General features: G+C 40.3%; 1 pseudogene; it reads left to right on the forward strand.

Moving 5' to 3' along the window:
• Positions 1 to 16,516, forward strand: part of LOC138842403 (lipoxygenase homology domain-containing protein 1-like) — a 73,162-nt pseudogene that overhangs the window by 10,624 nt on the left and 46,022 nt on the right.

Raw genomic sequence — 16,516 nt, forward strand, 5'->3', positions numbered from 1 at the left:
TCATCAAGCAAAGTGTGCCAGTCCCACAGTGTTTACTGTGCTTTGTGTAACCGCAGGCAGCTTGAAGACTTTCCCTCAGTATGTGAACAAGCAAGTAATTTCCAGGCATCCTCCCTATGTTTCTTTGAGTATTCATTCAGTGGAGAGTTGCCAAGTAACTGAAACCGCTTCTAGACACAGAAGTGTCTGTATTCAACCACAGGGACAATTTTCTGAGCCACCAAGTCAAGTCCATGCACCCCTGTAACACAATGCACAGAGTAAGGTGAAGATGAAGTGCTCAGATCTAAGAAAGGGCTTTGAACCCCACCAGCTACAGGGACTTTGTTCACCCAAGTAACTCGCTCATGCCTTCCTGAAGATAAACCTCCAATTAGTAAGAAAACTTGGAGAGGAAAAAGTTACCAGCAGGCCTGCAGTCTGTTTTGTTTTTTCCCCTTTACCTGGGAAATGAAAGGGGTGCCTCAGTCAAATTCCTTGCCTACATGCTAACAGTCAGCCCTCCTGGAAAAAACACAAACGGTATCTGTAAGTAAGAAGATAATTGAGAGCTCCTGCCTGTGAATTGGTCTGAACAGCTGCTCCAGTTTTTCCTGCACAAGAAACCACCCCAAAACTTAGTGGCTCGAAACAGTGATTTATGTTATCTTTCAGTAGATTGTGGCTCAGCTAAGTGGGTTTGCCTAGGTGAATCTCCTGTGATTTCAGCCCGATGGTTCTGCCGCCGCGGGTGCTCACCTGGAGTTATCTACCTGCCTGAAGCCTCGCTGTGTGCCTCCGGGGGCCACGAGTGCTCTGACAGACCCAGGCTGACTTAGACTCACAGGTCCCAGAATGTCACTTCTGCTGTGTTGTATTGGCCAAGGGCAGCCCAGACGCACGGGGAGGGAAATAGACTCCACCTCTTCACAGAGCGGTAGGTGGTCACATTGCAGAAGAGCAAGCGGGTTGGGAGTTATCAGCGAGGAGTTCTCTAAATCATGCAGCATGACGCAGCAGGATACGCCTGGTTTGTCCAGGCTGCCTGCTGTAAATAAACCTGGTGTTTGTGGATTGGGGCATGCTTGGAAACTGTTACGTGAGCTGGGAAATCGATGGGGCGTGATGGCTCTGCATTGCCTTGTTTATATCCCACATGTTCAGTCTGAACCAGCACATGTTCTGTTGCAGGCTGGAGAGGACCTTTTTGAGTTGTATTGGTCATCTAGGGCAGGCGTTAGCGAACTTTTATGATAAAGAGCTGATTAATATGCATCTTAGGCTTTGCAAGCCGTGTGGTCTCTGTGGCAGCTACTCAACCCTGTCAGGTAGCACAAGAGCTCCCACGGACAATCCATAAACAAACGAGGGTGCTGGTTCCAATGACACTTTAATCACAAAAACAGGCGGCAGGTTGGATTTGGCCAGTGAGCCATAATTTGCCAACCCTGGTCTATGATCTTTCCAAAGGAAGAACGCTTAGCTTGTGGTTTGCTAGTGAATCACCAGGAAGCTTGGATTAGGTGAGATCTATAAACTCTGTGGAGTCCGATTTCCTGATTTGACTCACGTGGTCCCTTAGAGCCTCTTGAATGTCCATCACAAGGCTTGTACGTAATATGGACACTTAATATCTGTAAACCAGCTGGTTAGCAAGTATTATGGAATTCCCATTGTTGGCATAGCTTTGTATCCTGAAGTTCAGGATTTTCTAGTTCAATTGTATATATACTTATTGCCCTTAGGTGCATAGGAATGTCAAACGACAGAGCCTATACTTTTCATTGTTAAAGTGGAAGTTCCCGTTAAACCTTACTTCCTTATGACAAGAAATCCAAACTTACTACGGGCTATTTAGAGATCATAGAGTATATCTAGACTTCTTTAAAAGTATTGTTGACACAAAAGAAAAATAAGCCTACTAGGACGAAGTGTCCGAGAAATTTTTTCTTTTTTCTGTAGCAGGATTTAGTGTCTTCCCCAATTTAAGGTCAAAAGCCAACAAAAAGAGAATAAAATGGGACCGTCTGAGGTAGATTATCAACAATGGCATTTTTTAAGCCTTTCAAAACCCTGGTAAACATAAGAAATACTTCAATTACATGAAATTCTGTTTCTTCCTTTGGGAGTTTTGAGTTAATAGAAATGATTTCTAAAGGGGTTAACAGATGACCGTATTTTTGGGTATGATTCCTTGGTTGAATAGATAGCAGCTACAAGGGAAGAAAAAAGAAAGAAAAACTTGTATAGACAGAATATCTGAACTCATGTTCTTTTGATTTTTTTGGTGAAAAAGTTTCACAAATTACAGAAAAAAACTTGTAACTGTGACACATATTATAAGCAATACAAAAATTATGAACATATTTTTAACTCTGATAAAAATCAACTGTTTCTCAGGACAGTAGAACTTTTAAATATAGACTCAGAGTGTTCCTCTATGTTATTTTCTACAAATGTTCCTATTTTGTATTTTAGATATTGAGACATTCTTAGAGAAGTTAAGCGATCATATTTTAAAAGTATACTATAGAAATATTGGAAAATACTTACTTTCCTCCAGTGAGAAAAGAAAATTATGCCCAGGAAAACTTGAAAATCAACAAAAATCATCACATTAGATATTTCATTAGTAACTCCATCTTTAAAGCTCATGTCCTGGTGACATGCTAATTCCAGAAGGGAAGAACACAAGAGTATCATATAAATCCATGGATCATTGTTGCTTGCCTCTGTTTTAGTAAACAAGACATCCAAGCTGATGTGCAAACTCATTCCTGACCTTCTCCCCATGAAAGCATGATGCCAGGTCCCAGGGCAGGCTCAGGTGGCAGGGAAGGAGATGAGGATGAGATGGGAAAGATCTAGAAAAAGGAAAGAGATTCTTTAACTTCTTGAATTATTCATCAAAGCCCAGGTGGAAAGCTTTCTGTAAGAATCGATATCGTGATAGGATTCTCAGTGGAATTATAGTTTGAAATTTGCATGTTTCCTGTTTTCCTATGTGAATAACAGTTCTTCAAAGCATACTTGCCACAGGGTAGAAGGGGCGGAGGGGTCCTTTCTCAGGTCTGTACTCCTGGGCCATCTTGGCACCAAGCCTTAAGCTCCGCCTTCATTATCAACTCTAACATTATGCAAAATTTACTTGACACAAGTTGTGTTAAAGCAATCAGATATATGAATGATCTTTGTGGACACATTGGGGAGGGGAGAATAGCATTATGTATTGAAAGGAAGATAACGTCTTGGAGACGTTGCTGAGAACTCAGGTGTCCGGGTTGGTGGTGGGTCTTAATCACATTTTGAAAATGTAAAAAATACTCACAAGGTGGTGTGTGTTCATGGAGCCTTTGGAAATAACTATAAAGACGTCTTTAAATTGTCCCTGCAATCCAGGGATGACCCATGATGAGTGGACCGTGTGCCCTGCATAGATTTCCAGCCGCAGGACCTCATCCTCTGTTGCCTGACTGCCTGGTGCGCCCTCAGCGTCAGAGGGTTTACTGCTGCGGGGTTGATGGTACAGTTTTCCAAAGTGCACCAAATGATCAAATAAATACCATCTCAGTTCGTCTTTCCAGCTAAACAATCGTAGAACAAGCTGCAGATCTTTTAAAAAGAGGTTTTCTGTCATTCTCTGCTCGCTCAGCCTTCCTGTGTTCCCAGCACCACCAGGGCAGGGAGCTCAGCCATCCATTCTGCTTACATGATATGTTGTCTTTCTTTATTTCAAATCCCTCTTTTCTTCATCCTCCGTCTCCCAAACCCAACTTCCTTTGCTGGGTCCTACATACAACATTCCAACCCTTAGGGGACTCCAGTATTTTTCCTTGAAAAAATTTTTAGCTCCTTTTGCTTTGTTTTTAGGTCTTCTGCATCGTCTCCATGATTCTGCTCGGATCTCTAAAGTGTGTCACCAGCCCCGGCTTGAAAGGGTGACTCCTAGTGCAGATAATGCCTTCATGTTAGGCTGTCAGCATGTCTGTCACCCATTCCCACCCACACCTGCCAGTGATGCCTAAATAGACTCCTAAATCCGCCAGCCAAACACCTAGTGCTAAATTCCCCCAAGTATCTGTTGTCGTGAAAAGCCCACTGCTTATTTGCTTCGTAATTAAAATGCTATAAGATTGCCAAAACTTTTCTACATGCTACCTTCCAAAAGGGAGTCCATGATTAGCAATGATTTTCATACTTCATAAGTTCACAAATTATTCATTTCATAACTAAGTAGATTACGCAGAATTCCTCATTTCCTAATATCAATGTGGTTTTCCTCCACAATTTCATATTGATTTCCTTTCTCCTTTGCAGAAGGAGATTGGAAGGTGACTATTGTCACTGGGGATCTTGAGAATGCCGGCACCGCGGCAACAGTATCCCTTTATGTCTATGGAGAAACGAGATGTTCAGGTCCTATTATTTTGGGATCTGGGAGACACCAGCTGTTTAACCCCAACCATGCAGATATATTCAAGGTAAAATTGATATAACTTTCTTACTAAGACATATTACAATACACATTCTCAAGATGGAATAGAGAAAAGTTTTGTTTGTTTGCTTTGGTATTGCGTTTGCATTACATTTTCTCGGTAAACATGAAATCTTTTATCCTGAGGGAGCTGGGAAACAAGAATAATGATGGGACTATAAGACTTTTGTTTCTCCCTCGCTTTCTATTTGTATAAAGCCAAAAAGTATGTGAACTTTAGAAGGTTAAAGAATTAGAGTGAAAACATTTACTCCTAATCTTTCCATCAAGTCAGATGTTTCCATTTGGAGTATCTTTTTTGGTCCTTGTCTGTATCCATGGAGTACGACGCTATGCTGGAAAGGTGGTCCAGCCTCCACCAAAGGTGGTCCAGGCTAAAACACGGTCTGAGGGGTCAGATGGCCAAGATTCAAATGCTGACCCTACCTCTTACTAGCATGCTGACCTCTGCAAGTTACTTAACTGCTATGTGCCTGAATATCACTTACCTCGAAGGGTTACCATGAGGATTAAATGAATTAATCCATGGAAAGTGTTTAGAGCAGTAGCTGAAATGCTCAATACATGTTTGCTGTTAATATTGTAGCACATAAGCAAATTTGTAGCCCTTTATTTAAACAAGGAGCTAGTCTTCCCAGTTATAATTTTTATTGATTAAATATTATGTATATGAAATTTACCACTGCATTTACCAAAGGTAGATGAACACTTCACTATTGTTGGACATTTAAATGGCTTCTAGGTTTTAGCTATTATAAATAATGCTGTACAAAGACATTTTTTACCTTAGTTTCTTCTTTTTACTTACCAAAGCTGTCTTATTTCCTTATGACACTTTCTGAGAAATGGGATTCTCTTGATCCATTCTGACAAAGGACTTTGTAAAAGTGTCTAATTTATAGCACAGTGCCCAGCAAGACATAGTAATTGGTAAATTTTAATTGTTATTAAATCATTACTACACACCCCAAATCATGGTGTTTATTTCTGCCATATGTAGTGTTTAGTATCTTTCTTTTTTTTTTGCCCTGCAGTAAAACTGATGATATATTAAAAAAATCTTTTTAACTTTTTATTTTATATTGGATTATAGTTGATTTACAATGTTGTGTTAGTTTCAGTTGTACAGAAAAGTGATTCAGTTATACATATACATGTATCTATTCTTTTTCAAATTCTTTTCCCATTTAGGTTGTTACATAATATTGAGCAGAGTTCCCTGTGCTATACAGTATGTCCTTGTTGGTTATCCATTTTAAATATAGCCGTGTGTACATGTCAATCCCAAACTCCCTAACTATCCCTCCCTCCCCCACCCTTCCTCCCTATAACCATAAGTTCATTTCCTAAGTCTGTGAATCTTTTAATTAAAATTTCTCAGCACCTTGTTGCAAGCTACCGTATGTGACTGTGGATCTATGTAAGTTATCTTCACTTCTTACCATTTTGTTAAAATAGCTTTGTGAAGATGAGTTCACGTACCATAACATTCACTTGTTTAAAGTGTACAATTTTTGGTGTTTAATACATTCTCAAAGTTGTACAACCATCACCACGCTCTAATTTGAGAACATTTTCATAACCCTCCCCCCAAAATCCATATGCAGTAGCAGTAACTCTCCAACCCCCTGTTCTCCAGCCTTTGGAAATCAGTAATTTACTTTCTATCTCCACAGATTGGCCTGTTCTAGATAGTTCACATAAATGGAATCATACAACATGGAGTCTTTTGTGTATAGCTTTCTAAAATATAGCATAATGCTTTAAGGTTAATCCATGTTGTAACAAGTATGAGTATTTCATATTTTATGGTTAATATTTAATTGTATGGATAGACCACATTTTATTCAGCCGTTTATCAGTTGATAGGCATTTGGGTTGTTTCTATTTTCCAGCTATGAATAGACATAATCATTAGGTATAATGCTGCTATGAACATCCATGCTTGTGTGTGTCATCGTTTCTCTTGGGTAGACACCTAGCAGTAGCATTACTGTATCACGTAGTAACTCTGTGTTTAACATTTTGAGGAGCTGCCAAATTGTTTTCCGAAGTGGCTGAAACATTTTTACATTCTCACCAGCAACGTCTGCGGACTGTTATTTCTCTGCCTTCTCACGGAAATGTATGATTGTCTGTTCTTTGATCCTAGTCGTCCTGGTAGGTGTGACATGATGTCTCATTGTGGTTTTGAGATGCGTTTCCCTAATGGCTAGTAATGCTGAGCATCTTTTCATGCGCTGGTTGGACATTTGTATATCTTCACTGGAGAAATGTCTATTCAAATTCTTTGCTCATTTTTAATTGGATTATTTATCTTTTTACTAAAGAATTTGAGTTCTTTATATATTCTGGATATGAGTCTCTTATCACATATGTGACTTATAAATGTTTTTTCCCATTTTGTGAGTTGTCTTTTAACTTTCTCAATGGTATGGGTTTGAATTACTTCTGGTGTCCTTTCAATTCAACCTAAAGGATTCCCTTTAGTTTCTATTGTAAGGCTGTTCCGCTAGTGATGAATTCTCGGAATGTCTTAATTAGCATGTAGAATTCCTGGTTGACAGTTTTTCTTTTGTCGTTTGACGATGTCATCCTACTGCTCTCTGATGTTTTCTAAGTCAGCTGTTAATTTTATTGAGGATCCCTTGTATGTGATGAGTTGTTTTCTCTTACTGCTTCCGGTGTTCTCCCCTTATTTTTGGTTTTCAGTAGTCTGTGTTGTGTCTGGAAGTACACAGGCTTCCTGTTGGTTTTCACAGCTACTGTGGTTGCAAGGTGGCTGAAGTTTAAGGATATTGTGGAACTGGTGAGAGAAAAATGGAAGTAGATCAAGTTACAGTGCACAAACCCTTCTGTTCTTACCAGGGTTTAGAGTTTTCATTGAATAAGTACTCCTCAGATCATTGCGAGCCGTTGGTTAACTTCCAGAGTTCTTGAAATTTTGATTTCAATCATTTTTGCTATCGCATTTTTGGCGGAGTGGATACATGGAGGGACTCAATATGTCATTCCAGAAGTCATGCTCTCCCCTTTATCATATTTTGTTCTATTAAACTTCTATTCCTCTATGAAATCTTCTGTTTATGGCTGTGATTTCTGTAATCCGCTGCAGACGAATAAGGACCGACCCGATGTAAATGTGACTTTTGCGCCTATAATATGTCATGTGACCAAATCCATGAAATTTAAGAGCTACCAGCCAAGTAGTGTTGAAACACTACTATCTCAGTACTGTCAGAACAGTGAAAATTTGCCTTTTGTATAACTAGTTCATGTTGTATGTGGCAGTGGGGCAACTGTAATGTTCTCCTGATCCAATCATAGGTCTTGAAGGGAGCCTTGATTGTAGGATGGTATAGAGAGTGGAGAAAGATTCTTCCTTCAAAAAAAGGCTTGCAAAATAATGTCAGGCTTTGCAGCAGTTTTGACAGCTACCCTCCGTAGACTACAGAGTCAACCCTAGAGGAGCACCTGAAATGTCACTGAGAGACAGGCTGGAAAAAAATGAGACATCTTTAGAAAAATGACCAAGACAAAATCAGAGCAAGAGTCCATTAGAGCAGAAAGTTCAAAGAGAGCAGGCAGAGAAGAGCTCCTAGACTGTAGGGCCTGGGCCTGGCTCAGCTGCTAACTCCTGAATCTTATCCGTTGACTGACATAGACGAGACACTCCTGCATATTCACGTTGAAAGCATGAAAGTTTAATGACAGTGACTTGGCTGAAGTCTGTTGAATATTTGCTCATTGCTCTTGGGGCGCTCATTGTTAAATTTCCCTTGTGATCCTTCTCACTTTGAGGGCATCATAAAGGAATCCCATGTATCTTATATGGTTATTATTTGCTTATAAACCTGCCCAGAGATTCAGCTGAGCTTTTCATTGCATTTTTGCAAATTGAAACACTAAATAGTACTCTCTCTCTGTTGCTTGGGCAAAGTTAGTGGCTAAGCCCTTCACTCCTAGAAGGCAGTTTCCTGCTTCTCGTTTACTACTGTATGAAGGCAATTAGTTTTGTAGATGAATAGGTTTAATATTTATTAAGCGCTCACAGGGCACTTGCACAATCATTTGAATATCGCTTATGTTCCTAGAATAGAGTGCATCATACATTTTTGCCCTTTTAAGAACAATTTATACCAGCAGGAATTAGAAGACCTCTGTTTGAGTTCCAGCTGTGACCTTTACTGTCTAGGAAATGTGGACAAACCACTTAATGTTTCTAAGCTTTAATTTCCTCCCTTGTAAAATGGGTACAATAATACCTTACAATGCTACTGGACAGATTGAAAGAGCTCACAATTAAAGCACTTTATATAAAGCATAAAACATTCTTGTCTTTATATTCCTGAGGCTGATTCTTAAAATCCTGCCCACAGACTGGGGTAGTCTTCCTGATGGGGTGGGATTTAAGATCATTTTTCAGATGAATGAGGGCAGGAAGGCAGCTTGGCAGGTGGCTGGTGGGTGGCTACTGCTGGGATGGGGGTCTGTGCAGAAACACGAGTGGAGGCTACAGGCAGGAGGAAGCGCAGAGGGAGCCCAGACTAGGCTGGTGGCCTGGAGAAAGGCAGTGAGTGTGCACGTTAAGAGCAGGAGCGTTTCTCTTGGGCCTCTTCATTGTCTACAGGTTAGATGTCTATGAGGATCTACAGATTCTTAGCCATTAGCTAAATGGGGGCCAGCATGTCATTCTGATTTTGGCGAAGCTCCGTGTGGCTTTCTTCTGTATATTTCTCTTTTCTGTTCTTTCCTCTTCCCCTCCGTCTTCGTCTTCTTCTTCTCCTTCTATTTATTTATGTGTTTGTTTATTTATCTTTTGGTGGACCTGAAACTTGGAATTTGGTGACATTTCGCACTGACTGCATCGGGCACGTAGGAATTGCAGCACTAAGCAATGCCCCGCTGACACGACTGACTCTCCTGTGGATGTCAGCTCCTAGGGACAATTTACCTTGAGTTTTTCCCTCAGTCACAGAAGTTGAAGTATTTTTGAACGACATCTACATCTCGACTACCAAATTTTCACATGTGAACTGTTACCGAGAAAAGCTGGTAGAGTTGCTCTGCTTAAATGCAGAAAAAACTTCAGAAACCGAAATCCCAACACAGAATAAATTACAAAAAGAAGGTAACCACTTTTCAGAGGGAATACATTTTCTCATTTAATGGCTACATATTAAACAAAAAGATTATGGGCCGCAGATAGTAATCAGGTTTTATTTATTGGAGGAATGCCAAAAAAGAATGGCTCGACCCTCTCCTTAATTAGGCCAAAAACCTTTGTGGGGAGAAGAGAAAAAGGGCGTGTAATGAAGTCTGCTCTGAGATAGATGTTAGATGTTTGGTAAAGCTGAGACACGAGAGAAAAAAACGTCTTTCTCTAACCCCTCCCTGGAGACCTGGTGAAATGGTGCCTTTTCAATGACCAGCACCTCGATGTCTGGTCTTCATCACATCCTCGTCTGCCTTTCAGGATGGTGTTCCATCAGCCGACCTTATTCTTCTTGCCTTTTCAGGATGCTTCTAGTTAACCTCTGCTTTCATTCTACCAACATGCTATGCTCCCCTGTTCTCAAAATGACCCTTGTTCTGCTCTGAAACGACCGACCGTTCTCCTTCCCTTCTTTGCAAAACCTTTTGAAATACTAATCTACCCTTCTTGCTTTGTCTCTTTCTCTTCCCATTCTCTCCTAAATCTTTGCGGTTTGGGATTTTCTCCCATCATTCTAGTTCAGCCATGTTTTCTAAGATCAGCAGTGAAGTACTAATTTTCCCAGTAGTTGTGATCCTGGGTTGCTAGTCAAAGGATTGTGATAGGTGTGGGTGTCAGGATCAGATCTCCTAGATTCGCATTTGAGCCACTTGACCGGCTGTGTATTTGTGAGCAGCTATTTAAAATGTTATCCTCTGTAAAATGGGCAAAAATAATTGCACCTATCTAAGAGTTGTGAGGATTGTGCGGAATATATAAAACCGATGTAAAATGTTTAGCACAGACGGGGGCACAGAGTAGACATTCAGAAATTTAAAAATATTTTTATTGCATTTGGAAAGCAAATGAACGAGAGAGTTTCAGGAAAGAAGAGGTGACTGTTATGGGCGTATCCCCCCAAAAGATGTTGACATCTTAACACTTGGTATCTGTGAATGTGACCTTATTTGGAAATAGGGTCATTGCAGATGTGATTAAGATGTAAATTAACAAGAGGTCATACTGGAAATAAGGCAGGCCCTTGATCCAATACAACTGGTGTCCTAATAAGAGAGAAGAGTGACACATAGGGAGACGCCTGTGAGGACAGAGACAGAGATTGGAAGAAGGCTGCCGTGAGCCAAGGGTGATGGCCACGACCAGCAGCTAGAAAGAGGCAGGAAGGACTCCGTCCAGAGTCTCAGACGGAGCACGGCCTTGCCGACAACTGGATTCAGACTTCCAGCCTCCACGACGGTGAGAGAACACGTTTCTATTGTTTTAGCCACCCAGCCTGTGGTGCTTTGCTATGGCAGCCCCAGGAAAATAAAACAGTGACCAGCAACCAGGTGCTTTACAGGAATGGGGCATGAAAATGGAAAGAAAAAGGATGAATTTGCCAGCAAAGAGGCTATTACCGAGAGAGCTGATAGGGAAGTAAAGAGTCTGTCATGGTGTGAAGAGAGATGGTGGCTATAGATGTGGAGCCTTTCCCCTTACGCTTATTAGTTGAAGAGAATCAGGAGATTAGGCAGAGGCATGACAGGGTACAGAGTAGGACTTTGACAGAAAAAGGAGGTTGTCCGCTTTCCAGTGGGAAGACAAGGTGTCAGGGGAGAGATATTTTTTTACGTCGAATTGCTGAAGAGAGCTGCTGCAAGTCTTAGAGCTATAGACCCCTTGAAGGACAGAGCGACCCACTGATTGAACTGCCACCGAAAGCACGGCTGGAAGAATAGGTTTCCTAAACGGGGAGGGCACCGCGTTAGAAGCATTGAGACTAGATATTAGGATAAGAAGTAGATGTAATGACAAATGTTAAGACGGAAATAAAGTGTAATTAGTTAGGCTATAACACTTGTTTTGAAAATGTGAATTTGTTCCAACATGATTGATATACTAAGGAACAATTTGAGCATAGCTAGAGTTTCACATGTGCTAATTATGCGTAAGATATCCACAAGAAACACAGAAAACTCCACCCAACTGAACCAGGTCACAAAGGAGTATAGAAACTACACGCACACACACACACACCCGCATCTCAGGCATCTACCTCTATCTCAGTTCACTGTCTGTCACATCTGTCCATATCTGGTGTTAAAAATTTCCTTCCAATTTCTGATAACACTCCTTCCACCGCTTGACTATAACTCACAAGCTGCATTTCTTTCCACACACCTTCCCCGAGTAAATTTCATGTTTTTTCAAGGTAAAGTGCAACATCTATTGTAGTCCTTACATAGTTCTTAACCATTAACATGTATGAAACTGACTACCACTTTGATTAGGTATCTATCCTTTTTTTTTTTTTTGCGGTACGCGGGCCTCTCACTGTTGTGGCCTCTCCCGTTGCAGAGCACAGGCTTCCGACGCACAGGCTCAGCGGCCATGGCTCACGGGCCCAGCCGCTCCGTGGCATGTGGGATCTTCCCGGCCCGGGGCACAAACCCGTGTCCCCTGCATCGGCAGGCGGACTCTCAACCACTGCGCCACCAGGGAAGCCCCAAAAGTTTTTTTTAAATGATGGACCTAGATGAAATGGACCAATTCAATGAAAGACACAATTTGCCAAAACTCGCAAACACAAAAAAGAAATAGACAATCTGAATTGCTTATATCTATTATAGAAATTTAATCAATAATTAATACCTTTTCAAAACAGAAAGCACCAGGTGCAGATAGGTTCACTGATGAATTCTACCATTTAAGGAAAAAATTATACCAGTTCTCCACAATCTCTTTCAAGAATAGAAGTAGAGGGAATATTTCCTAGCATTACCCTAATACTAAAACCAGACAAGGACTTCACAAGAAAAGAAAACTATAGATCAATACCTCTGATGAACAAAGATGAAAAAATCCTCAACAAAATATTAGCCAATTGAATTTAACAATCTATAAAATCATTATTCACCACAACCACGTGAGATTTATCCCAGGTATGCAAGGCTGGTTCAACATTCAAAAACCAATGAATGTGACCCATCACATCAAGAAACTAAAAAGGAAAAATCACTTGACCAAACCAACAGATCCAGAAAGAGCATCACACAAAATGTAACATGTGTTCATGATAAAAATTCTCAGTGAACTAGGAATAGAGGGGAACCTCCTCAACTTGATAAAGAATAGCTACAAAAACTACAGCTGACATCATACTTAATGATGAGAAACTTGAAACTTTCCCACTAAGATCAGGTACAAGACAAGGATGTCCCCTGTCATCACTGCTTTACAAAATTATACTAGAAGTCCTAGCTAATGCATTAAAACAAGAACAAGAAGAAAAAAAGATATATTGATTGGAAAGGATGAAATAAAACTGTCTTTGTTCACAGATGACATGATCGCTTATATAGAAAATTTGTAATAATCAGCAAAAAAAAAAAAAAAAAAAAGACCTCCTGGAACTAATGTATGAGTGATAAAGCAAAGTTACAGGAAACAAGTTTAATATACAAAGTCAATTGACACAATACCATTTATACTAGCACCCCCCAAATGAAATACTTAGATATAAATTTAACAAAATAGGTATAAGAACTATAGAGGAAAACTACAAAAATGATGAATGAAATCAAAGAACTAAATAAATGGAGAGATGTTCCATGTTCATGGACAGAAAGACTCAATATTTTCAAGATGTCAGTTCTTCCCAGCTCGATCTGTAGGTTCAGTGCAATCCCAATAAAAATCCCAGAAAGTTATTTTGTAGGTATTGACAAACTGATTCTAAAGTTTATAGGGAGGGGAAAAAACCCAGAATAGCCAACACAATATCGAAGAAGAAGAACAAAGTTGTAGAACTAACACTACCAGATTTCAAGACTTACTATAAAGCTATGGTAATTAAGACAATGTGGTGTGTCTATGGTGGAAGAGTAGATAAATAGACAAATGGAACAGAATAGAAAGCCTAGAAATAGAACAATGTACAGTCAACTGATCCTGGACAAAGGAAATACAGTGGAGCAAAGAGAGACTTTAAATAAATAGTGCTGGAACAGCTGACATCCAACATGCAAAAAATTGAATCCAGACACACACCTTACACCCTTCACAAAAATGAACTCAAAAAAAGATCATAGCTCTGAATGTAAAACACAAAAATATACAACTCCTAGAAGATGACATAGGAGAAAACCTAGATGACTTTGGGTATGGTGATGATTTTTTAGATGCAACACCAGAGGCATAATCTGTGAAAGAAAGAATTGGTCAACTAGACTTCATTAAAATTTAAAACATGTGCTGTGTGGAAAACTGTCAAGAGAATGAGAAGACAAGACAAAGACTGGGAGAAAATATTTCAAAAGGAAACATGTCTGATAGAGGACTCTTCTTCAAAATATGTAAAGAACTCTTAAAACTCAAAAATAGGAAAACAAACAACCTGGTTAAAAATAGGCAGAAGGCCTTCACAGATACTTCACCAAAGAAGACATACAGATGACAAAGAAGCATATGAAAAGATGCTCCTCATCATGTGTCCTCAAAGAAATGCAAATTAAAATAATGAAATCCCACTACACACCTATTAAAATGGCCCAAATTTTTTTTTTTTTTTTTTTTTTTTGCGGTACGCGGGCCTCTCACTGCTGTGGCCTCTCCCGCTGCGGAGCAGAGGCTCCGGACGCGCAGGCTCAGCGGCCATGGCTCACGGGCCCAGCCGCTCCGCGGCATGTGGGATCCTCCCGGACCGGGGCACGAACCCGCGTCCCCTGCCTCAGCAGGCGGGCTCTCAACCGCTGCGCCACCAGGGAAGCCCCTAAAATGGCCCAAATTTGAAACACTGACAACACCAAATGCTGGTGCAGATGTGGAGCAACAGGAATTATTCACTGCTGGTGAGAAGACGAAGTGGTGCAGCCACTTTAGAAGACGGTCCGGCAGTCTCTTACAAAATGAAACGTACTCTTACCTCACACTCCAGAATTTTCACTATTTGGTACTTACCCAAAGGAGTTGAAAACTTATATTTATACAAAAACTTGCACAGAAATGTTTATAGCAACTCTATTCATAATTTCTAGAACTTGGAAGCAACCTAAATGCCCTTCAGTAGGTGAATGAATAAGTAAACGGCAGTCCATGTAGACAATGGAGTATCATTCAGCACTAAAAAGAAGTGCGCTCTCAAGCCGTGAAAAGACATGGAGGAGTCTTAAATGCATATCACTGAGTGAAAGAAGCAAATATGAAAAGCCTGCAGATTCTGTTTCATTCCACCTATATGACATTCTAGAAAAGGCAAAACTATGGAGACAATAAAAAAGAAATCAGTGGTTGCCAGAGGTTGGGTGGTGAGGAGGGTTGTATAGGCAAAGGATTTTAGGGCGGTGAAAATCCTCTGTGTGATACCATAATGGCGGATGCATGTTATACATTTGTCCAGACCCACAGCATATGCAGCGTGAAGCGTGAGCCGTAATGTAAAGGGTGGACTTCGGGTGATGGTGATGAGCCAACGTAGGTTCACCATTTGCAATGAATGTACCATCTGGTGGCAGGTATTGATCATGGGGGAAGCTCTGCATTCGTGGGTGCAGCAGGTATATGGAAAATCTCTGTACACCCCCTCAATTTTCTGTGAACCTCAAACTGCTCTGAAAAAATGAAGTCCAAAGAAAAAAGGAAAACCAAGAAAAAAAACCCCAGTGACCTCTTTCATACCCATGACTTGAGTCATCTTATGCTGAGTGGCTTTACCTATTGTATGTTATACCCTGTGAAGCTGTGTCAAGTTAATTGAACTTGTTTTAAAAAGCCGCTGAGTGTATACAACTGGAAAATACTGTCAAACCCGGTCAGACCCTCAGTGTTGTGTCAGTACATTAGTTATGACCTCTCTGGCAATGACACCAGGTGCATGCTCATGTAGTGGAAATGTTTTTCATTTTCCTAGATTTTTTTCCATGTCTGCAGGTGCCACAGAAGGCAAATGAACATGGTCAATGATTTCTAGGCTGTTAGAGAATCCAGCCATTACATAGGGTACCTGAAACTGTGAATGATGGATCCTGTGGTACCTTGTGTTTCCCGGCAGCCTCCAGGATATATGCTAAGTGCTAAAAGGCAAACACTAATTCTTTTGAGTGGAGACCACCCTGCTCTAGTATAGAATGGTTGTATCTACTACAGAAGTTGAAGAAGGTAGTGAATGTACTGTCTTTGTTTTGTTTCTTTTTTCTTAACATAGCATCAACTGGGGAGCTTAAAGATGGACATCTTCTCAATGTAAAATCATAGACATTTACCTTAGGTTTGGCTGATTAAAAAATACTAAAAACCATCTCTCTTTACAAGATCTCCTTGGTTACGTACCAGCCAAGAAGTATAACTGCTCTTTGGCAAGCAGTACGGCTCTGGCTTTTAGGCTTAAAATTTCAAACGCAGTTCTCATTTTTTAACCCCTATGTTTGTTTCCTGAACAAAATTCCTAAAGTTCTATATCTTGCTGTATGTGAATATATGTGCTCTAAGAGCTCATAACTTATGTAATCAGGCTTACATTTCATTTGGTAATAGTTTTGAAGGTGTAGTTGGAATACGAGCCATCATAGATACTTAAGGAAGGGCTCATGTATTCCCCCTCCATTTCCTTTTCTGTATTTCTACTAAAAACATTCCTTGTTTTTAAAACATTGTTGCCAGTAATGGATGAGGAAGACCATTTAGTATCTCAAGGGGAGATGGATAGTAGTTCTCGTGCTCAGACAACACTGTTGTTAAGGTTACCGAATGCTGTGTGGAACCCAAAATAAACTGGCACACATCAATTTGTTACCTTTGTCTTTAAAGTCTGATTTGCCACAAAATTAGGCTTTTGAGAGAAAACTAATCCA

The sequence above is a fragment of the Globicephala melas genome, chromosome 17 (genome assembly GCF_963455315.2).
Source record: "Globicephala melas chromosome 17, mGloMel1.2, whole genome shotgun sequence".
Classification (NCBI taxonomy): Eukaryota; Metazoa; Chordata; class Mammalia; order Artiodactyla; family Delphinidae; genus Globicephala; species Globicephala melas.